A 25,512-nucleotide genomic window follows, 5' to 3' on the forward strand; every position below is an offset into this window, starting at 1 on the left:
TATGGAATTATCCTTGGCTTACCATGGTTAACTCATCACAATCCTGAGATTGACTGGGCAGAACGGAAAGTCATATTCTCTTTTGCCCTATGTAACAAGAAATGTCTCCAGACGTCTCAAGTCGCCAAAAATTGCAACTTTCACATAGCCACTGCAGGGGAGAAAGAAGTAAAGTTGCCCAGGCAGTATTCGTCCTATGAACATGTATTAGATGGCAAAGAAGCAGAAACCTTGCCTCCTCATATGACTGCCAAATTGATCTAACTCCAGGCGCGATACTCCTTAGCTGTCGTGTGTACGCCTTGTCAGAACATGAAAATCAACATTTACGAAAGTACCTAGATCAGTTCTTAGAGAATGGCTTCATCCGCCCTTCCAAGTCTCCCGCAGCCGCTCCTTTGTTTTTTGTCCCTAAGGCAAATGGGGACCTTCGAACTTGTATAGGGGTTTGAACAAGGTCACAGTAAAAAATAAATACCCCTTGCCTTTGATTCCTGTCTTGTTGGATCAAGTAAAAAAAGCAAAGATTTACACTAAGCTCGATCTACGAGGTGCTTACCATTTAGTCAGAATGAGAGAAGGCGACAAATGGAAAACTGCATTCAAGACAAGATATGGTCTCTTTGAATACATTGTCATGCCCTTTGGACTGTGCAATGCTCCAGTAGCATTTCAATTTTTCCTGAATGACGTCCTTAAAGAGTATCTCGACATATTTGCCATAGTCTATATCGATGATATTTTGATCTACTCTGACAATGAAACCGAACATGTACAACATGTCAAGAAGATTCTCACAGCTCTTCACAATCATCACTTATATTGCAAACTAACCAAGTGTGAGTTTCATGTTACCACAGTTGAGTTTTTAGGGGTTATCCTTACCCCTCAAGGAATGGTCATGGCAGAAAAGAAAGTACAAGCTGTATCTGATTGGCCCACTCCAAAGACTGTTCGAGATGTACAGTGCTTCCTAGGTTTTGCAAACTTTTATCACAGGCTTATAAACCATTTCTCTCAAACAGTGGCGCCAATCACCAAGTTATTGAGAAAAAATGAAAAATGTGTATTGTCTCCAGAAGCTGACCGAGCCTTTTCAACTTTGAAGGAAGCCTTTTCCACTGCTCCAGTCTTGACTCACCTTGATGTGGATCGTCCCTTCATAGTTGAAGCAGATGCCTCAGATGTGGCAATTGGTGCAGTCTAGTCACAACAAAATAAAGACACTGGCCAACTTCATCCTGTAGCTTACATGTCTCGAAAGCTGAACGAAGCCGAGCAGAACTATGTCATTGCTGAAAAAGAGCTTCTGGCGATCACTGATTCCTTTAAAGAGTGGAGACATCATTTGTTGGGTGCCAAGTACACTGTCACAGTATATACTGATCATCGCAATCTCCAGTTCATGACTTCAGCTAGACTTTTGACTCCTCGGCAATTACGCTGGATGCTGTTTTTTGCCGAGTTCGATTTTGTGATAACTTTTCATCCTGGGAAAGACAACTGCAAAGCAGACGCCTTGTCCCACCAAGAGTCTACCACGTTGCCTACAAACCAGCCTTCCAGAGCTATCATTGCTCCAGACAAAGTCCTCTGCATTATAAAGACTGAAGACTTCTTTGAAGACATCCGAAATTCCTTCACCATTGAGAAACAGCAGGCATGGGCGCAAGCAGATGCCAAAAGATCAATCAAGCAAGGACTACCTTTCCATGACGCTCGTTTGTTCTTGCCCACTACCAAGCTTTGCAAGTTAGCATTTCATTGGTTGCATGTTATACCTACGGCAGGTCACCCAGGCACTCATAAAACTCTTGAATTAATCCAACGCTACTTTTGGTTGCCTACTTTGACAAAAGACGTCAAAACAATGGTCGCTAACTGTGAAGTCTGTGCTCGCATCAAGACAAGTCATTCAAAACCGAAAGGTTTGTTGCATCCGCTCCCAACTCCAAGTCGACCTTGGGAACACATCTCGCTAGACTTCATTACAGGACTACCAGTGGTTCAACAGCACTCAGTAATCCTTGTGGTAGTAGATAGTCTCACAAAATATGGACATTTCATTGCCTGCAAGAAATTGCCCACCTCCAGTGAACTGGCAACCATCCTACTGAATAGAATTGTCCGTTATCACGGGCTGCCGAGAATGATTCTCTCTGATCGAGGATCGCAAATTGCCTCCAACTTCTGGAAAACGTGGTGCAAAACGCTTCAAGTTACATCCACACTATCTACTAGGGGAAACGCCCTTAAGGCCGACTCCGGAACAACGAAGTTCTGGTTAACAAAAGCAGAACAACACTTTCCCTAACCACGACTTCATTGTTTTTTGCCTTAACCACGCATGTGCTGAACAACGCACATGCGTGGTTAAGGCACAAACAAGGGAGTCGGCTGAGGAGGACGACGCAACGAGGTGACAACTCAGGTAAGTGGGGCGGGGTTTTATTTTTTGAGGTGGGGTGGGGGATCAGGGTATTTTCTGTTTTAGGGGCGGGGTGGGGGGGTCGGGGTTTTAGGTTGGGGGTCGGGGTATTTTCTGTTTAAGGGGCGGGTGGTCGGGGTTTTATGTTTGGGCCGGGGGTGGGGGGTCGGGGTATTTTCTGTTTTAGGGGCGAGGGCAGGTGTGAGGGGTCGGGTTAGGTTTAGGGCTGGGGGTGGGGGGTCAGGGTATTTTCTGGTTTAGGGGCAGGTGGCGGGGTGGGGGGTCGGGGTTTTAGGTTTAGGGCCGGGGTGGGGGGTCGGGGTATTTTCTGGTTTAGGGGTGGGGGGGTCGGGGTTTTAGGTTTAGGGCCGGGGGTGAGGGGTCGGGGTATTTTCTGGTTTAGGGGTGGGGCAGGGTGGGGGGTCGGGGTTTTAGGTTTAGGGCCAGGGCCAGGGGTGGGGGGTCGGGGTATTTTCTGGTTTAGTGGCGGGGGGTCAGGGTTTTAGGTTTAGGGCCGGGGGTGGGGGGTCGGGGTATTTTCTGGCTTAGGGCCATGGGGTCGGGTTTTAGGTTTAGGGCTGGGGGTCGAGGTATTTTCTGGTTTAGGGCCGGGGGGGCAGGGTTTTAGGTTTAGGGCCGGGGGTCGGGTATTTTCTGGTTTAGTGGTGGGGGTTGGGGTTTTAGGTTTAGGGCCCGGGTGGGGGGGTCGGGGTATTTTCTTGTTTAGGGCTGGCGGTAGGGGTGGGGGGTCGGGTTTTAGGTTTAGGGTCAGGGGTGTGGGGTCGGGATGTTTTCTGGTTTAGGGCCGGGGGCAGTGGTGGGGGGTTGGGATTTTAGGTTTAGGGCCGGTGGTGGGGGGTCGGGGTATTTTATGGTTTAGCGCTAGGGGTGCGGGGGTGCGGGGTTGGGGTTTTAGGTTTCAGGGGTGCGGTTGGGGGGTCAGGTAATTTTAGGGGTGGGGTGGGGCGGGGGTTGGGGGGGTTTAGGGGCAGGGTGGGTGGCTCCGAATAGTTTGAGGGGTGGGGGTTGGGGTACTTTAGGTTTCAGGGATAGGGTGGGGGTTGGGGTTGTTTTAGGTTTTGGGGGTAGGGTGGGGGTCAGTTTTAGGGGCGGGGGTTGGGGTTTTAGGTTTTAGGGGTGGGTTGGGGGTCGGGTAATTTTAGGGGCGGGTTGGGGGTTGGGGGGGGTTTAGGTTTAGGGGCAGGGTGGGCGGCTCGGAGTAGTTTTAGGGGTGGGGGTACTTTAGGTTTCAGGGATGGGGTGGGGGTTGGGGTTGTTTTAGGTTTTGGGGGTAGGGTGGGGGTCAGTTTTAGGGGCGGGCGGGGGTAGTTTTAGGGGCAAGGGTGGGGGGGTTGGTGTGGTATTAGGGGGGTTGGGGGATCGTGGTAATTTTTAGGGGTGGGGCCAGGGGGGACGCATGCAGGAACAATGGATGCCTATCACTAATGCCTTTACCAGGAATGCTTTACAACGGAAAATGGTTGTTAAGGCATTCATGGTAAAGGCATCAGTGGTAACAACAAGGTCGTTGTTCCGACCTCGTTGTTCAGGCATTCGTTGTTCCGGCAGGTGTCGTTCTGACATACATCCATCTACTAGCCATCATCCTCAAACAGATGGCCAAACTGAGAGACTGAATCAGACATTAAAGTAATACTTGCATGCCTACGCTGAGAAAGAACTTCATTCCTGGACATCAATGCTCTGGTTAGCTGAACTAGACTACAATAACTCGTTTCACACCTCCACTGGTGTCACACCCTTTTTTGGCTTGTTTGGCTATCATCCTAATACCTTGCCCATCACGGTTCCTCAAGAAAGTTCTCTTACACCAGCTGTGTCGGAAACTATTCAACACCTCCACCAAACCCAGAAACTGATTCAACAGCATCCAGAAAAAGCTAAACAAAAATACAAAAAGCACTACGACAAGAAACATTGTGAAGGACCTCAGTATCCACCAGGTGATAAAGTGTGGCTTTCTACAAGACATATAGGGCCTCATTCTGAGGCCGGAGGGCGGCGGTCGCGCCCGCCTGGCGGGAACCGCCATATGGCCGCTCCGCGGTCGAAAGACCGCGGAGGCCATTCTGGCTTTCCCGCTGGGCTGGCGGGCGACCGCCAGAAGGCCGCCCGCCAGCCCAGCGGGAAACCCCTTCCCACGAGGAAGCCGGCTCCGAATGGAGCCGGCGGAGTGGGAAGGGTGCGACGGGTGCAGTAGCACCCGTCGCGAATTTCAGTGTCTGCTAAGCAGACACTGAAATTCAAAGTGGGGCCCTCTTACGGGGGCCCCTGCAGTGCCCATGCCATTGGCATGGGCACTGCAGGGGCCCCCAGGGGCCCCACGACACCCCTCACCGCCATCCTGTTCCTGGCGGTCGGAACCGCCAGGAACAGGATGGCGGTGAGGGGGTCGGAATCCCCCATGGCGGCGCAGCAAGCTGCGCCGCCATGGGGGATTCCTCAGGGCAGCGGAAAACCGGCGGGACACCGCCGGTTTTCCTGTTCTGACCGCGGCCATATCGCCGCGGTCAGAATGCCCTGTGGAGCACCGCCAGCCTGTTGCGGTGCTCCCGCCGACCAAGGACCGCCGGGGTCGGAATGACCCCCATACACTTCAAGAAAAAGCACAAGTTTAATTCCAAATTCATAGGTCCTTACACTGTCCTCCAGCAAATTAATCCAGTGACCTATAAACTGCAGTTACCCCGGTCACTATGTATTAATCCGGTGTTCCATACTTCCCTCCTGAAAAAGGCAGTCCAGAAGGTACGCTCCCAACCAGCTCCAGTTCTAGTACAGGGGGAAGTGGAATACGAAGTTAAACAGGTGTTGGATTCCAAATTTAGAGGTCGTAACCTGTGGTATCTGATCTCTTGGAAAGGTTACGGTCCCGAAAGTAACTCATGGGTCTCCGCATCTGACATTCATGCTTCACGACTAGTGAGACGTTTTCATCGTCTTAACCCAGGCAAACCAGACCCTAGAGCGCGTTTGGGAGAGGGGAGTACTGTCAACATCAGGACAGTGCGCACTCTACGGGCGACAAAAAGGCAAAAACCCAGCCTTTATGCAAGAGCATAATTCATGCATTGTATTTATATGCAGTATGTTAACCTTTTGCATTGCAGACTTAGACCTTGAAAAACACTATTAATAATGTTTGCAATAACTGTTCGTTTGCAATGTATTGCTGCAGGCTTACTGAGTGTGTTAGGGTGTGGTCCTTTCTAGGACCTTCTAGAAGCTTTCCCTGCAGCATGACTGGGTGTGGTTTGTGGGCTGGGCCAGACTCTATATAAGGGAGCCAGCCAAGCTCCACGTGCTCACTATTCAGAGGTCCTGGTGCAGAGCAGCAGCAACTTCCTGAGCTGCTGTTCCGGAGGCCTACCTTGATGTTCCAGGCTTGCCCCGCATTATATTGGTGATCCTTGAACAGGGTGGTAAGGCGGAGGTCGGGCTGGGCCCCCGACCCCGTTCTCAAAGACTCTTGAGTTTTTAGGGCTACTCGTGTAACTTTCAGAGTACGCGAGTCATTGCTCTCATGTGAAACTTGATGTTCAGATTGGCGGCGGCACACGCAATCAATTCATGGCATTTGCATGTTCTTGTTCGAATCAGCAGCGTGCGCGATTCATTTCCCGCATATGAAACTTGATGTTCAGATCCATGGCGGCACGCACGATCATTTCATGGCATTTGCATATTCTTGTTAGAATCGGCAGTATGCGCGATTCATTTCCCGCATGTAAACCTTGGTGTTCAGATCGGCAAAAGCTTGCGCAATCATTTCATGGCATTTGCATATTCTTGTTAGAATCGGCAGTGTGTGCGATTCGATCATTTCATGGCATTTGCATATTCTTGTTAGAATCGGCAGTATGCGCAATTCATTTCCCGCATGTACACCTTGGTGTTCAGATCGGCAAAAGCTTGTGTGATCATTTCATGGCATTTTCATATTCTTGTTAGAATCGGCAGTGTGCGCGATTCATTTCCCGCATGTAAACTTTGGGGTTCAGATCGGCAAAAGCTTGCGCGATCATTTCTTGGCATTTGCATATTCTTGTTAGAATCGGTAGTGTGCGCGATTCATTTCCCGCATGTAAACCTTGGTGTTCAGATCGGCAAAAGCTTGAGCGATCATTTCATGGCATTTGCATATTCTTGTTAGAATCGGCAGTGTGCGCGATTAATTTCCCGAATGTAAACCTTGGTGTTCAGATCGGCAAAAGCTTGCGCGATAATTTCTTGCCATTTGCATATCCTTGTTAGAATTGACAGTGTGTGTGTTTCATTTCCAACATATAAAACTTGATGTTCAGATCGGCAACAGTGTGCGCGATCATTTCATGGCAATTAAAACTTTGAGGTGAAGTGTTTGTTGAAGTGCACACATTTATCCTGGGTTTCTGGATTTTCTGCGAAGACGCTAAACTGAAAATGTGACATTCTTTGTGCGAATTAAGTTCCTAGTACAATTCCTTTTGTTTTCCTGGGAATGTTTCAGATTGCCTTTGTCCTCATGTTTGAAATGCAATGTTTGTTCTGAAATATTATTCTAGAAGGTTCTTGTATCCCTAGACAGTATGTGACATTCCATGAAAAGTCCATAAGAAACATTGTATTAACCATTCTTAATTTTTTCCCAAGTACCCAGAGTTCTTGAGGTCTAGTGATAGTAATTTCTTAGGCTATCCTTGATTATGGTATGAGAACGCTTAGAACCATAGTCTAGTGAAAGTAACTGTGATTATATCTTGATATTGTGTTGTTTAACCTTTTGCTTCCTACAGATCTCCTTCCCAGCTGTTCCCTACCTAATCCCCTTTTCCCCCACTTGGACTCTCTCAGGCTCTGTGATATTTCTATCAGAGTTTTGGAGCTGTCTAGTGGTGGACATGTTGGGAACGTGCACAGGCCCTGAGGATCTGGTCACCCTGACAGCTTGTTAAAAGGTTCAACAAGACCCTGAAAGGCACGATCACTGGCCTACCTGAGGCCATGAGGCGTAAGTGTGACATCCTCTTGCCATGCCTTCTTTGCTTATAGGGAGGTGCCCCAGAAAGGGGTGGGGTTCAGCCCCTTCGAACTTCTCTATGGCTACCCTGTTAGGGGACCCCTAAGCATAGTAAAGGAGGGATGGGAGAAAGCTCCTAAGAAACCTCCCCAGGACGTGGTCAGTTACATGCTGGCCCTCCGCAACCAGACACAGTGTTTCTGGAAAAAGGCCAAGAGCAACCTCAAGGCCAGTCAAGAGGTGATGAATGAGTGGTATGACCAGAAGGCCACTCTGGTAGAATTCTTATCTGGAGACAAGGTATGGGTGGTGGAGCCAGTAGAGCCTAGAGCTCTCCAGGACCCCTGAACTGGCCCATTCAAAGTCAAGGAGTGGAAGGGGGAGGCTACTTACCTAGTGGACCTCAAAACCCCTAGAAACCCTCTAAGTGTTCTACACCACAACAGACTTAAGCCTCATTTTGAGAGGTCTGACATCAGTATGCTTCTTGTGACAGATGAGGGCATGGAAGAGGAGAGTGAACCTCTCCACATCACCATCATCTTCGACATTTTGATCTATTTTTTTTATGTGTATTTTAATATGCTTTAAGTGTTTTAAGTTTCAGAGCATTTTAATTTTAAAATTACACTCTTGTCTCGACAATGGGGAGGATGTTGTGGGTTTATTTTCCACCTTGCTTGAGCACACATATGTTAGCTTAGGCCTGCGGCCTGTGCCTTTTCACCTACATATGTGCTTTTCAAACCTTTTAAAACAACAACTCAATTGCTAGAAAGATAAACTCTAGAAAACGCACTTGGCTCTAATGGACCTGAGGGTGGATGGGTGATTTTTTTAAAGTAACTAAAACATTGTTTTATAGCGCACGTCATTTATAGACATTGGGCCTCATTACAAGTTTCCGCCCACCGGCCTTGTGGTGAACAGGGCCTTAACATGGACACCGGCTCCTAATCGAGCCGGTGTGGCAGGTGCAGCAGCATCCGTTGTGGATTCTACTGCCCGTAATTCGGACAGTGGAACGAGCAACGGTGTTGTGCATGGGGGCCCTTGAACTGCCCATGCCAAGTACATGAGCAGGTCGGGGGTCCAGGGGCCCCCCGACACCCCTCAATCTGCCAACCTTTCCATGACAGTGTAACTGCCATGGAAAGACTGGCGGTATGGGGACCCGTAATCCCTGGGCCAGCGCTGCTTGCAGCGCTGCTCTGGTGGATTACAACCGCCAGGACTGCCAGGTCCGCCAGGATCGCCAGGACCGCCATGCTGCAGGCTGGCAGCAGGTTGGCGGGGTCGGCGGTCAAACCGTGGCGGCTCCACCACAGTCATAAAGTGACGTTCGGTCCGTCACGACCGCAGCGGTCAGAGTGCCTCGGTGGGTCTGTTGGTCTGAGGACCGCCAGACTCATAATGAGGCCCATTATATTTTCTATTGAAATGGCCACTAACCTTGCACAAGCATACAGTTTTACTGATAAAACTATATTGCACACAAATGATAAAGAGTGGAAATCTGGTTTCAGGGAATATTTGTAATATGTGCATTACAAAGTAAATTTTCTTGATTTGTTTTGATCCTATTGCAAACCTTTGTTTTCATCACACTTCATAATTACAAAGTAGATGTGCTTCATTTTTGCTTTCCTAACTGCTGAATGTTTACATTTCATTTACAGGTATTTACGTTTTGCTGTGTGTTACAAGAAATTACATCTTACAACCTTTCCTTTCACACTCCTGGTACCTCAGCTAGATTGTCACATTCTTTGCTTTACTTTTCTTTCTCTTACTACAAATTGAACAAGGTTTGTACATTCCAATCCTCTCAGTCTGACATTTGACCTTTGTTTTTGAAGTGCAGTATATGTAACAAGAAGAACACAGAATTACAGGCATCTTTATTGCTTGCACTTACTGTAATCACTAAACATTTGCTCGTGAGGTGACCCACCCACATTCAAAATGTGATTAAGTCACTTTAATACAACAAAAAGCTAATTCTTTAATGTGCAGGAATGCTTCACCTTATAATTTTAGATTCATATCACGGCAATTAGAGACACTTATTAAATCTAAAAGTTTTGAAATAGAAGCTTACAAATAGTCATACCTCCCCCACCATGATGGCAATACCACAACTGAACTCAGAGGCATGTCAGTTGCCATGTGTACCCCATATGTGGCCTAGATTCCTATTATAGATGGGGTAACATTGACTATTAACTCAAACACAAGAGGTTTTTGTACACAGCACTTCCCAAACCCATGCTTTTGAAGTTACTCTCATACGTAGTAGTGAAGAAAAGGGAGATGGCGCTAAACAAAATAGTTGCCTAGGATCACACAGTTTTTTCAAGCGGGAAAACTGGGATGTTTTCCAGATTTTCTGGTTTCACATTGTGCACTTCAGTCAAAAGATAGGTTTCTCTTTCTCTCGCCTGTTTTACATCAAAGCTCACTACTTTGTGATTATTTCTCAGCGTATGAAGTAAGAACATGAGGGCACATGAAAACTCAGCTCATTTTGAGCTTGGGCTTGATATGCTTTCATTATTTTTTAGGGTTGAGCGCAAGCGCTCTGTCCCTGTTGTAATCTCTCTGTGGGCTTTTGCGGGATTTCCTTTTAAAATTCCCTTGATTTCATTAGTGAAAGACATGCATACATTATGCCTTTTCCAGTGCTTAGCCCTCTTCGAGAGCACTGGCCAACTACTGAAAACATATGAGGCTCCATGTTTTTCATATGGTTTCTGGACTACTTTTTCTCTTTACTTCCTAGGCAGCGCGAACTCGCTGGGCATTTTTTATTTTCAGTTTATCTTGCAGGAAAAGTCCGGTCAGGCATTTATAACACTAATAGCTCTTAACTCGAGCAAACGTGAGACCCATTGCATTGCAAATGCTTCTTTTATTTACGGTAGATGCATAATACGGATCTACCCACAAGGGCAACATAGTATTTCACCTAAAACTATAGCAATAGAGCAAGGGGATCCTTGAAAGAAATAAAGAAGGGAAAGGCGGAGGAAGGAGATAGACACTGCTAGACACTGAGGGTGATTCTGGACAGATTTCATTAATAAGTCTTTCTGCAATGGGTGACACAGGGATGAGTAAATGCCTTTTCACAATGAAAAGCGGAAGGTAACACCCTTTAAATATTATGGGATAACAGTAGAAAAGATTTGTCCAAAGCGGCATATAGTTTTTCTCCTGAAGAGGAAAACAAAGTTACAAAGTGGCTTTTGACTTGCTCCTATGTATTTTAGTGCGAGAATATATGAAAACGTTACCATGATTATAGTAGGGAAGCTGCGACTGGTCTGCGTTTCAGATGTAACCTGAATAAGTGTTTGAGAATAATTTCTCAAATGTTTAACAAATCTGCACCATTACAAAGTTTAAAATGTCCCAGGTTCCTTGAAGAATTAGACCCTTATAAGTCAATAGAAAGCACAGATACTGAAGACACAGTACTATCAAAAAATCTACTTCCATGATCAACAATAAAGGTGTTTATTACTCTAAAGTGCAATGTCTTATTCACTATCACATATTTCACTAGGCATAATTAGTAGCTATTTAGTTACCTTGTGGGCCCACTGCCACTTTAGGGTGTAGAAGTAAGCAACCTGATTCAGTGCTGATTGGCAAAGGGTGTAACTTAAGTTGAACCTCTGCTAATAAATCCAAGGCCATGATTTACAAAATGAAGATCTGTGGCTATCTTCTTTCGAATTGTACACTTATAACTGCAGAAAATTTGAAGCTTAAATAGATTTATCTACAGTCATAAGTGAGACCTAGAGTTAGTGGAATGGATTTTCCAAAGGCATGCTATGCTTGCAGGGGCCTAGCTTTTTTTATGGAGGTGGGGGGGAGGGGTTTTGGGGTGTTCCACGCCCTAATACATGTACTTTCTTATAGTTAGTCAGGTACAGGTGCTTTAAATCAGGTATTGTAAGATGTCCATCGGATTTCAGCAGGGATGTTAACATACACCTAGATATAAAATAAAAACACAGTTTGAAAATGTCCTCAAAAATATTTCTTATTTTACAGAATATTGTATTCTCTCTTAGTACTCCTATAGAAATGCACTGCACTCCCTTTTCACTACCCCTTAGGCCTCTTCCATGCGCCCTGATTTTCGTATAATGTATTTAAACATTATGGCCCTCATTATGACATTGGCGGTAAGTCCCACTTACCTCCATGCCGACCGCCGCCAACATAACGCCACCGCAGCGGATTACCGCTATTCATATTATGACACACAGATAGCAATCCGTCACGGTACAGCCACACACACAAGTCCGCCAGCCCAAAGGTCAGTGATAAACTGGCGGTACCAAAACCCACACCGTTACTTCCACAGAACTACGCCCATAGCATTATGACCCACGGATCAACGCAGCAGACATTCAACCACGGTAAACCATTGGCGGTACATACCGCCGCACTCAAAATACACACACACATACAAAACAACACTACATTGGACAATTCAAACTACACACACCTGACACCCATACACACACCACACCCACACCCCCACACCACTATAAAACACATACCCACACTACCCACAACCCCTTATGACCCAAAAATATTGACAACTGAGAGACAGACCAAGAGCACCCACAGAACCAGAGCCACAAAACACCATTACCCATACACCATCCACACACCTCACAGCACACACCCCAACACATCACCCCACACACCCTCACATACACCACTCACACTACACTCATGGCACCACAAAGACACCCCAGGTTCTCAGAGGAGGAGCTAAGGGTCATGGTGGATGAAATCTTCAAGGTAGAGCCACAGCTATTCGGATCACAGGTGCAGCAGATATCCATTGCTAGGAAGTTGGGGCTATGGCGGAGAATCCTGGACAGGGTCAACGCCGTGGGACAGCAACCCAGAACAAAGGATGACACCAGGAAGAGGTGGGACGACCTACGGGGGAAGGTGTGTTCCGTGGTAGCAAGACACCAGATAGCAGTACAGAGGACTGGCGGTGGACCCTCCTCCTCCTCCTCCACAACTAACAACATGGGAGGAGCAAGTCTTGGCAATACTGCATCCTTAGGGCCTGGCCAGAGTAGCAGGAGGACTGGACTCTGGTATGCCAACTCTTTACTACTTTCAACCCCCTACCTGCATGCCATCATATACCCCCACCCTCACCCTCACTCCCATCACTTCACCACCTCACACAGACACCACCATCACAACCCGCTTCTCCCAAAACCAAGCCCTGCATGCAACACCAATGCATGGACACCCATCACAGACCTGCATGGACAACTATCACTAAAGCATGCACACTAGAGACCATCACCTAGCCCACCAAATCACTACCCACACAAGGCAAAACTGCCAGGGCAATCACAACCATACAGGGCAACACACCCATGCACAAGATGTCACATGCAGAAACAATAACACTGCTATTACATCCCCACAGGTCCCCAACCAACGTCACTGGAGAGGAGGTGCCAGCAACATCCAGGCCCCCCCCCAGAAGAGGCCCACAGTGATAACAGCAGCTCTGGACGCCTGGATCTGGATGACCAACCTGGCCCATCAGGGACCTCCAGACAGTCAATTACCCAGGCACAGTCCCATACCACGTCACAGCCTCCCCCTCAGGAAATTCCACCACAGCACCCACCCAGCGGTCCCATACCTCTGTCCCCAGGACACATCAATCAGCAGTGTGTCCACCACTACAGGGACCCCAGGACACCCCACAAACACAGGACAATCAGGGACCTGGGGTCAGTGACAGTGGGCACACAGTTCAGGGGACAGAGGCACAGGACAACAGGGAAGCTCAGAGAACTGCTGTGCGACAGGGGGCGGACAGGCCCAGGGAACCGACTCTGCCCAGTCCCATTCCCCTCAACCCCAACCTATCCCAAGCACACATTCAGACTAGCATGCACCAAGAAAACACACAGGAGTGGCTCGGGCAAACACAAGCACCACACATCATCACACAGGCACTCACACAAACACCATCCAGATGCAGAGACACCAACATCCACTGCCTCCACTGTGTCCCCCTCCTCATCCACCACCCTCCGAGTGGCGTCTCCGCTCACACCTCCATGCACTACATCCTCATCCACTCCCACCATCACCATCACGCCTATCACTACACACCCCTCACTGGTAGTCACCACCCCCACATCCATGCACACGTCCCCTGTGTCCTCTCCCACTGTGTCTGTGTCCCCTCCTCCCAGAGTACAAAAACGCAAGCACTCAGACACCCAACAGCCATCCACCTCACAACAGCATCCAGCCCATGCACCTGCACCCAAACACAGCAAACTGACAACTCCTACCACCACTCCCTCTTCCTCCGCTCCCAAACCTTCCCCCTCTTCCTGCCCCAGTGCCCTTAAGAAGCTTTCCCTCTCCATCGTTGACCTCTTCCCTACCCCTCCCCCCCTCTGTCCTTCACGTCAGACTATGGTGGTCAGAACCCAAGAGAGCACCTCAACCACCCAGTCCATGGCCACAATAGTGCCTGCAGCACTGACAGTGTGCCTGCATCAGCTGCCAAGGTGAAGGGCAAGGAGGCACCACCAGCTGCCAAGGGCAAGAGCAAGGAGGCACCACCAGCTGCCAAGGGCAAGAGCAAGGAGACACCACCAGCTGCCAAGGTGAAGGGCAAGGAGGCACCACCCGCTTGACAAAGATTGTGGTTGCTGTCTGACCAGGGCTTGCACCCCAGTCAAGCAATAACCCAATTTCTCAAACCCCAGATCTTGGCAACTTGATCAAAGTATTTTAAAGCTGATCTCAGAATATCAGCACCTGAAGAAACTTTGCTTTTTCCATTATGAACCAGGCCAAGGAGCAACAGATTATCCAAAAGTTTAAGGGGCATATTTAAGAAAAGTGGTGCTGCACACCACTTTGCAGCACCACTTTTCTTGTGCCCCTTAGCACCCACCTAACACCACCATGTGTGCGGCACATTTTAAATACGGCGCACCATGGTGGTAGTTAGGTGACTAGCATCAAAATTTCCCATGCTAGTCTGGCGCTTTCACAATTTTTGATGCTAATCCTGCAAAGCACCCAGAGGCCCATTGTAACCAATGGAAACCTCCTTTATACGCCTACTCTGAGCAGGCGTTAAAAGTGATGGAAACAAATAATGCAAAGAAATCTATTAGATTTCTGTGCACTATTGTTTTTGGTCCCCCTAATGGTGGAACGCCCTCTTTGCATACATTATGCCTGGCGTAGACATAATGTAGTGCATAATGTAGCGCAAAGGATTACAAAGTGGTGCAGGGCACTTTCACACAGGCATTACAGCCCTAGTTGACAAGATAGGCCACAGTTTTCTAAAATTAAATTAAACAAAGATAATTTTGCTTGGTGGCAAGATCCCAACGTATAGCCAATGAAAGTGACTAGTTTATCCAGCAAGCCCCTGGCCAAAACCGACTGTAAAGAATTGAAGATCTTTACTGATCACCACTTGTCACCTCTTTTCTCTAGCTCGGCAAGTTACAGAAGCAGTCACAGCAGAATTCATACTTTGCTTTTTTTTTATTTAGTCGCAGAGCCCTTAGTGCCACCGGGTAACCATAACATTAGTCATTCCCAGATTTGATGATGCCAGCAGCATATGTTCTAATCAAGCCTATCTAAAGGGGATTTGAAATGAAGTGCCCAGACAGTTTCAACACTGGCCAAAAGTACTGACTGAGGCTTTGGAGATTCACGTTAGCACAAATCTATGCATCAGGGCACTAGTTTAGGGCTATGGGAAAAATAATAGGCGCGAGACAGACCCTAAAACACACATTATGCAAAATATTGTTTTGTCGAAAGCTCAAATTGGCACAAGTAATCAGAAGGGCTATCAGTAATTACAACCACTGTGGCTCTCATTTTAGGAAGCTTAGAAGCCAGAAGTGGGACAAATCATGCTAAATATGCAGAAAGTGTATTTCTGTTCTGTTAACAAGATTTTTTTTATTTAGAGAAAGGTGGTAATAACGCACGAAGAACTGTGGCAATAACACGTCTCTGCATGAGATCTTCCTGTCTATTAACAGCAACAAGTAGCTGGTGCTATTATCACACTTTTAAATTTAGAAAAAACAAACTTTCCGCACATTATTTGCCATGTATATCTGAAACCATGGCCATTTGTTATGATTAGCTGAGAAATCAGTTACAGGAATCACATAACAGTCCCTATGAGCGCCAAAAGAGTCCAGCCTCATTGACAGTAGCATACTGTTTAATTAAAGACAATCAATATGTCATTAATGAGTGTTGGTGCATCTACATCAAAGGATTACTCAAGGAGTGACCAACATAAACTAAAGAACAGTTTCAAATAAATGAACATACTCTCTCCTGACAGGCTTTACCAGTCCTACAGTTATTTACTCCTCAGGGAACAGACCTGTATTTAATAAAAGAATGTCCTAAAACATATTTTCTCTCAGGGAAGTGCCATTTAATCACCGAAAGCAATAGGTCACAGCCTCACTCTGTATCAATAAAAACATGAGACTGATTTAAACCGACTACATGTGAGGAAAAGGTCAATTCAGCTAGAAGCAAATCACGTATCTGAAAGAATAGGTTTTACGAAGAGCTGAAGGCTTGAAAAAATAAATTTGTGTTTAGTTCTTTTCAACCAATGAGAAAATTAGCTATTGGTTTTAAAAGGGGGCTCCGTCAATAGAGAGTTACTGGACTCAAAAACCCTTATTCCTGGTCTCTGGCCCCAGGAGGTTTGAGAAGGATATTGCTTGTGACTGCTTAAAGCTGTGTTGATCCAAAAACTGCAGTTTTGATGCAAATGTTTCGCCTCTTGTGCCTCGCATATGAGTTTGAGACTAATATATATGCTTCTTTATCCTACGTTTTTCGCTGTCCACCACCCCAGGAGTAATTTGAAGCCACCGACTTGACGTGTGGGCTCTTTGCAACTTTATTCTGACATTCATAGGCGGAAAAAACAATAGGTGCAGCAAATAACCAATTTAACAAAACTTAATTTACACATCTGGGAAAGATAAACGATTGAGTGTGACCTTACTGGGATTAAAACGTGATCTTCAGACCAGTGCAGATATCATGAGTTACCGAAGGCAGATGATAAAATTGGAAAATGACGATAAATGTCCTCCTAAAATGTAATTTGCCCTAAAAACTGCCCAGTACATGCAAGACCACGAAACATAAAATGGAACCCTCAATATTAAGCAAATAAAAATGAAAAATATTTGGAGGCAGGTAATAAACATCCCTGTTTACATCCATGTAGTGTATCTTGACTAGACCCTTTGCTCCTACTGCTTGTACGTGGTATGCATGAGTAATACGTGTGCATGTGGGTAGAGTGGTATCTATTCTTTGGACCACTTTGAATGTATGTCAGCCCCAACTTTCTAGACTGCTCTATGGGGTTTAGAGGTAGCCAAAGCTGTGTCTCCTACGTCTCCATGCCAGACCTCCTGCACCATCTTTGTCCTCCCTCTCTCTTTCTCTTCGGAAACCTTGTGAAGTCAAAAGTATGTAATCCAGTTCCACAATAATATCATGAGGTGTAAGAGCAGCAGCAATTAAACAAATACTGTTGCAAATGGCAGGGTCAAAGCAGCAACCCTTGGATAAAGAAGTGGGATTCCAGTTAATTCCCTGTATTATGCACCCTGCCCTGCTAAAGGTATCCAGGACTCAGCATTGGCTTCCTGACTTATCAAAGGTCACCTGGTACCAAACCCACAGCTTGCGAGTAACAGTTCCTCTAGTTGCTCGAAAAGTACTTTGCAACTATACTTTGTCCCTGAATGGTTTGGGTCCATGTATGATTCTCAGCTGACTAATGGCTGAGGAGCAACGGCCTCGGTGCAAGACTTCTCGTGTAGTTAGTGTTCGCCTAGCATTTGAAACATATCAGCACCTCTGCGTGAAGGAAGAGAAGAAACAGAGGCCCGTATTTATACTTTTTTAGCGCCGCATTTGCGTCGTTTTTTGACGCAAAAACAGCGCAAACTCGCAAAATACCATTGTATTTTGTAGGTTTGCGCCGTTTTGCGTCAAAAAGCGGCGCAAATGCGGCGCTAAAAAAAGTATAAATACGGGCCTCAGTGAGAGAGACCTTGACGCTTCTCGAGGCAGGGAATATACCCCTGAACTGAGGAAACAAATCTACTGCTGTAGCGAGAAGAAAAACGCAGGAGATAAAATTATCTGGCCTTACCAGCCTTAGTACCGATTTATGATAGGAGCCTTCCTGAAGATGGGAAGCATGATTCTGTTACGTGAAAAGCCTGGCTTCTTTTAATAAAAGAATAATACTGGTTGGATATTCTGTTTATTGTAAGTGATACAAGTGCTAACCGATCTAGGTATTCTACCTCGCACCACTCCACAGGGGTAAGCCTTGACTGTGACCCCATTACACCCCTGAAAGTCAAAGTAGAAAGTGCAGGTAATGCCAATTCAGCGAGATTGTAGATGGTACCTAGTTGCTGAAGTTCCAAGAACAAGGGCAACACACGGGGCCTGATTACAACTTTGGCGGAGGGGGTTAATCCGTCCCAAATGTGATGGATATCCCGCCCACCGTATTACGAGTTCCATAGGATATAATGGACTCGTAATACGGCGAGCGGGATATCTGTCATATTTGGGACAGATTAACCCCCTCCGCCAAAGTTGTAATCAGGCCCACAGTTTGTTACAAAGGCAAGTTTTGGAGACTGTGACAAATTTCGCCAGAAATAAATGTTCATATTGTACATAGTGAAGCAGTCACTACAAAGGCAAAGTTGGAAACTCAGGTTCATTATTTTATGTGTAGAGATTTCTATAACGATCCACAACATCCCTGAGACAGCAGCAACTGACTTCTTTGGAACGTTCCCTCAACAGACTCTACAACATGAAACCAAAACTCTTTTCCCATTCTGTCCTCAACTGAACTAGATACAAAAGTGTTGGAAATGGAGTCTTTGGTTGGCAGTCAGGTTACCCCCTGTCCAAGCAAGGACCCTCACTCTAGTCAGGGTAAGTCACACACAATCCAAATTATTCTGTGCCCACCCTCTGGTAGCTTGGCACTGAGCAGTCAGGCTTAACCTAAAAGGCAATGCGTAAAGTATTTGTGCAATAAATCATGCAATAACACAGTATAACACCACACAGTGTTTAGAAAAATATAGAATATTTCTCTGGTTAAATGCAGGTCAAAATGATCACAGTTTGATAAATACACGTTGAAATATCACTTTAGAGAATTATAAAAAGAGTCTTTAAAAAGCAACAAGTGTCTCTTGCAAGCACAAAGTACCTGGTTTGCGTCAAAATTATCCGCAAGGGGCCGCAGAGGAGGAGATGTGTGGAAACTGGGGAGGTGTGCGTCAGTTTCTTCGGGCGCACACGGACAATGCATCGATATTTTTCATGCAGCCAGAGCCTTGCATCGATTTCCGGTGCGAACACTTGGATCCTCTTCGGGTTGCAGGGTATTTGGAGGCCCCAGGGACGATGAGGAAAAATTCTGGGCGTGCAGGACAAAGTCACAGGAGCTGCGCCGCTCCGGTGGGTGATGCAGGAAAATTTGTTTCGCACGGCAGGTGCTGCGTCGATTCTTCTCACAGGAAGTCGGGCTGCATCGTTCCGGCTCAGCTACGTGTTGATCCAGTGGGCTGTGCGTCGAAGTTCCCGTCGCAATGCTGGTGCTGCGTCGATTTCCTCTTGGGGAGCCGGGCTTCATCGTTCCGTTTCGGCGTGCAGTGATTTTCTTTTTCTCACAGCGATGCAGGCTCTGTGTTGCTTCTGGCAGGCTATGCATAAAAATTTTGCAGCATAAGGAATTCTTTGCAGGATGAAGTCTTTTTGGTCCTGAGACTTCAAGGAACAGGAGGCAAGCTCTATCCAAGCCCTTGGAGAGCACTTCTCAGCAGAGCCAGAGGGCAGGAAGGCAACAGCAGGACAGCAGTCCTTTGCAGAAAAGCAGTCAGGTGAGTCCTTTGGGCAACCAGGCAGTTCCTCTTGGCAGTTTGCAGGTTCTGGTTCAGAGTTCCTTCACCAGTGGCATCTTGTCCAGAAGTGTCTGAGTTGGGAGGGTCAGAGGCCCTGTTTAAATACCCAAATGTGCCTTTGAAGTGAGGAAACTTCAAAGAGGGGCTTAGAAGTGCACAAGGTCCCCTTTCAGTTCCATCCTGTCTGCCAGGGTCCCAGTAGGTGGTGTGGCAGTCCATTGTGTGAGGGCAGGCCACTGTCTTTTAACATGTAAGTTTCAGGCCCTTCACCCTCTCAGCCCAGGAAGACCCATTCAGCATGTAGATGTGTGCAGGTGTGACTGAGCATCCTGTGTTTGGGGTTGTCTGAGTGGAATGCACAAGGGAGCTGTCAACTTGACCCAGCCAGACGTGGGTTATAAGGCACAGAAGGATTTTAAGTGCAGAGAAATGCTCACTTTCTAAAAGAGGCATTTCTTGAACAGTAATATTAAATCTAACTTCACCAGTCCGCAGGATGTTGTAATACCATTCTGGCCATACTAAATATGACCTGGTTACTCCTTTCAGATCAGGATCTACCACTCAACCAGTATATGAGGGTAGCCCAAATGTTAGCCTATGAAAGGAGCAGATCTCACAGTAGTGGAAAACGAATTCAGGAATTTTACACTACCAGGACATATAAACTACACAGGTACATGTCCTGTCTTTTTCATACATAGCACCCTGCCCTATGCGTTACCTAGGGCATACTTTAGGGGTGACTTATATGTAGAAAAAGGGTAATTTAAGGCTTGGCAAGTACTTTTGAATGCCAAGTCGAAGTGGCAATGAAACTGCACACACTGGCCTTGCAATGGCAAGCTTGAGGCATGGTTAAAGGGCTACTTATGTGGGTGGCACAATCAGTGCTGCAGGCCCACTAGTAGCATTTAATCTACAGGCCCTGGGCGCATGCAGTGCACCTTACTGGGGACTTACAAGTAGATTAAATAAGCCAATAGGTTATGAACCAATGTCACCATGTTTTAAAGGAGAGAGCATATGCACTTCAGCATTGGTAAAGTGCACAGAGTCCTAAAACCAGCAAAAACAGTGTCCAAAAAGAGGAGGGAGGCAGGCAAACAGTTAGGGGTGACCACCCTAAGGCTGTCAGGTCTAACATGTGTCCCCCCCAGCTGAAAGTGGGGAGAGCTACCCAACCTCCTGGGAGCTCTCATCGCTAAGGCGGAAGTACCTGGAGAGACCATAAGCGTTGGCATGGTCAATCCCCGGGCGATGCCCCAACATAAAGTCCATCCCCTGTAGGGAATTGGACCACCTTAAGAGTTTAGGATTTTCATCCGTCATCTGCATGAGTCATCTGAGGGGACTGTGGTCTGTCTGAACCCGGAAGTGAGTCCCAAACAGGTATGGTCTCATCTTCAGTGCCCAGACCACAGCAAATACTTCTCTCTCAATAGCACTCCACCTCTGTTCTTATGGTAATAGTCTTCCGCTGACAAAGACTACTGGTTGGTCTAGGCGCTCCTCATTTAGCTGTGCTAGAACCGCCCCTATGCCATGCTTTGAAGCGTCTATCTGCACAATAAACTCCTTGCAGTAGTCAGGGGCCTTGAGCACGGGGGCTGTGCACATGGCTTCCTTCAGGGAGTTAAAGGCTTTCTGACAAGCCTCTGTCCAATTCACCAACCTAGGTTGCTTTTTGGAAGTAAGTTCGGTCAAGGGTGACACAATGGTACCATAGCCCTTGACAAACCGACAGTAGTATCCAGTGAGGCCTAAGAAGGCTCTCACTTCGGTCTGTGCACCTTGCCACCACCTACTAGGTGTCCCAAGTACATGACGGAACACTGCCCAATTTGGCACTTACTGGCCTTGATGGTCAGGCCTGCCTGTTGCAGGGCCTGAAGCACCTCCTTGAGGTGGAGCAGGTGTTCCTCCCAGTTGGAACTATAGACGGCAATGTCGTCTAGGTAGGCTGCGCAAAAGGCATCCTTACCAGCTAGGACCCCGTTAACCAACCGTTGGAAGGTAGTGGGCATTTTTCATTCCAAAGGGCATTACTCTGAACTGGAGTAGAGAAATCAGATCTTTCTTGAGCCCCTTTAGTCAAGACAATCTGCCAGTACCCTGACATGAGGTCAAAGGTACTAAGGAACTTGGCAGCACCAAGCCTGTCTACGAGCTCATCAGCTCGGGGCATGGGGTGAGCATCTGTCTTTGTGACATAGTTGAGACCCCGGTAGTCCACGCTGAACCTAAGTTCTGGCTTGGCACCAGGAGCAGCAGCCTTGGGAGCCAACACCACTGGGCTGGACCAGGGACTACTGGACTTCTCTATCACCCCAGAGCCAACATCTTGGAAACTTCATCCTTGATGCTGGACTTCACTTTGTCTGACACCCTGTAAATTTTGTTCTTCACAGGTGGGCTGTCTTCTGTGTCAATGTCGTGGACACACAAGTGTGTGTGAGCCCAGGAGTGAGGGAGAACAGGGAAGAGAACTGCTCCAACAACTCGTAGCAGTCTCCCCTCTGATCTAGAGTAAGGGAGTCAGAGAGATTAACACCTTCCACTGACCCATCACCTTCCTGATCCAATGTCCAAGTTGGGGCCCTTACTCTACTCAGGATTAGGGAGACAATTTAAAGGGAAATGTACTAATTTAAACAAAATTTGCCAATAAACAAATTCAACAATAATTATGGTCCTGCAGGAAATCTCTGATGTCTTCAATGGTTCCTGGCTTGCTATATGGAAGGGTATTCCCGTCTCTTTGATTCACTCAGTATTTCAGATACTTTCAAATGGAAGTTATGTGATGTTGAGTAGTGAAGGGTACAGTCCGCTTGCTCTGACACACTGTGTCGAATTTACAAAGCATGCCTGACAACTGTTTGTGTGCACTGGCCACAATAACCACCCACTGGGATGTGAAAGTAAGGAATTAAAGGCACCATTTTGAACCCAACTAGTGAGTTGTTCTTCAGTGACATTTAAAAGTGTGTGCCAATTGTTAAATTTAGCTGGTGTTGGGAAATTAGGAGCATGTGGTTCTTTTATATTTGGTAACCCCAGGCAAGTTGTTTGCTGAACTGTGCCATTAATTTGTAAAGGAAAAAGACATGCTCTAAAATAAAGCTTCCTTACCCTGTATACCCTGTATTTGCCAATCAAGGGCCAGATTTAAGGAAAAGTGACAGGCATAATGTATGCAAGGGGGCCATTCCCCCATTACAGGGGCCGAAAAAATGGCGCAAAGAAATCTAAAAGTTTTTTTGCGTCATATTTTTGGGCACTTTTAACACCTGCTCAAAGCAGGTGTTAAAAGGAGGCACACCATTGCTTACAATGGGCCTCAATGGGCTTTGCAGGATTAGTGTCAAAATGTTTTACGCTAATCCTCCAAAGCTCAGAATTAGCATAAAAATGTTGACCCCAGTGTAGGAGGCTGGCCTGGCTTGTAGTGGGTACCAAGGGGTACTTACACTCTGTACCAGGTCCAGTTATCCCTTATTAGTGTAGAAGAGGTGTTTCTAGCAGCTTAGGCTGATAGAAGGTAGCTATAGCAGAGCAGCTTAGGCTGAACTAGGAGACATGCAAAGCTCCTACTATACCACTGGTGTCATATGCACAATATCATAAGAAAACACAATACACAGATATACTAAAAATAAAGGTACTTTATTTTTATGACAATATGCCAAAAGTATCTCAGTGAGTACCCTCAGTATGAGGATGCCAAATATACACAAGATATATGTACACAATATCAAAAATATGCAGTAATAGCAAAAGGAAGTAATGCAAGCAATGTAAAGTTACAGTAGACTGCAATAGGAGCACATAGGTATGGGGGCAACACAAACCATATACTCCAAAAGTGGAATGCGAACCACAAATGGACCCCAAACCTATGTGAGCTTGTAGAGGGTCGCTGGGACTGTAAGAAAACAGTGAGGGTTAGAAAAATAGCCCACCCCAAGACCCTGAAAAGTAGGTGTAAAGTGCACCTATAACCCCCAGAGAGCACAGAAGTCGTGATAGGGGGTTTCTGCAAGGAAGACCAACACCAGCAAAGCAACAACAGTGGATTTCCGGACTTGAGAACCTGTGAAACAAGGGGACCAAGTCCAAAAGTTGCGACAATGTCGAGAGTGGGCAGATGCCCTGGAAATCCCAGCTGAGGGTGCAAAGAAGCTGCCACCAGATAGTAGAAGCTGTGGATTCTGCAAGAACGAAGAGGGCTAGAAACTTCCCCTTTGGAGGATGGATGTCCCACGTCGTGAAGAAGCTTGCAGAGGTGTTCCTACGCAGAAAGACCGCAAACAAGCCTTGCTAGCTGCAAGGGTCGCGGTTAGGGTTTTTGGCTGCTGCTGTGGCCCAGGAGGGACCAGGATGTCGCCACTTGGATGAGGAGACAGAGGGGGGCGCCCAGCAAGTCAGGGAGCCCTCACAGAAGCAGGCAGCACCCGCAGAAGTACCGGAACAGGCACTTGGAAGAGGAGTGAACCGGAGTCCACCCGAAGTCGGAAAAGGGAGTCCCACGACGCCGGAGGACAACTCAGAAGGTTGTGCACTGCAGGTTAGAGTGTCGGGGACCCAGGCTTGGCTGTGCACAAAGGAAATCCTGGAAGAGTGCACAGGAGCCGGAGCAGCTGCAAATCACGCGGTACCCAGCAATGCAATCTAGCGTGGGGAGGCAAGGACTTACCTCCACCAAACTTGGACTGAAGAGTCACTGGACTGTCGTAGTCACTTGGACAGAGTTGCTGAGTTCCAGGGACCACGCTCGTTGTGCTGAGAGGGGACCCAGAGGACCGGTGATGCAGTCTTTTGTTGCCTGCGGTTGCAGGGGGAAGATTCAGTCGACCCACTGGAGATTTCTTCAGAGCTCCTGGTGCAAGAAGGAGGCAGGCTACCCCCAGAGCATGCACCACCAGGAAACAGTCGGGAAAGCCGGCAGGATGAAGTGATACAAGGTTGCAGTAGTCGTCTTTGCTACTTTGTTACGGTTTTGCAGGCGTCCTGAGCAGTCAGCAGTCGATCCTTTGGCAGAAGGTGAAGAGAGAGATGCAGAGGAACTCTGGTGAGCTCTTGCATTCGTTATCTGAAGAATTCCCCGAAGCAGAGACCCTAAATAGCCAGAAAAGGAAGTTTGGCTACCTAGGAAGGAGGATAGGCTAGTAACACAGGTAAGAGCCTATCAGAAGGAGTCTCTGACGTCACCTGCTGGCCCTGGCCACTCAGAGCAGTCCAGTGTGCCAGCACACCTCTGAATCCAAGATGGCAGAGGTCTGGGGCACGCTGGAGGAGCTCTGGGCACCTCCCCTGGGAGGTGCAGGGGAGTGGTCACTCCCCTTTCCTTTGTCCAGTTTTGCACCAGAGCAGGGCTGGGGGATCCCTGAACCGGTGTAGACTGGCTTATGCAGAGATGGGCACCATCTGTGCCCATCAAAGCATTTCCAGAGGCTGGGGGAGGCTACTCCTCCCCAGCCCTGACACCTTTTTCCAAAGGGAGAGGGTGTAACACCCTCTCTCTGAGGAAGTCCTTTGTTCTGCCTTCCTGGGCCAGGCCAGGCTGGACCCCAGGAGGGTAGAAACCTGCCTGAGGGGTTGGCAGCAGCAGCAGCTGCAGTGAAACCCCGGGAAAGGCAGTTTGGCAGTACCCGGGTCTGTGCTAGAGACTCGGGGGATCATGGAATTGTCTCCCCAATGCCAGAATGGCATTGGGGTGACAATTCCATGATCTTAGACATGTTACATGGCCATGTTCGGAGTTACCATTGTGACGCTATACATAGGTAGTGACCTATGTATAGTGCACGCGTGAAATGGTGTCCCCGCACTCACAAAGTCCGGGGAATTTGCCCTGAGCGATGTGGGGGCACCTTGGCTAGTGCCAGGGTGCCCACACACTAAGGCCCTCATTACAACTTTGGCGGGCGGCGGAGGCCGCCCGCCAAAGTTGCGCGTCGTGAATACCGCACTGCGGTCGGAAGACCGCGGCGGGTATTCAGAGTTTT

The sequence above is a fragment of the Pleurodeles waltl genome, chromosome 8 (assembly GCF_031143425.1).
Source record: "Pleurodeles waltl isolate 20211129_DDA chromosome 8, aPleWal1.hap1.20221129, whole genome shotgun sequence".
Lineage (NCBI taxonomy): Eukaryota > Metazoa > Chordata > Amphibia > Caudata > Salamandridae > Pleurodeles > Pleurodeles waltl.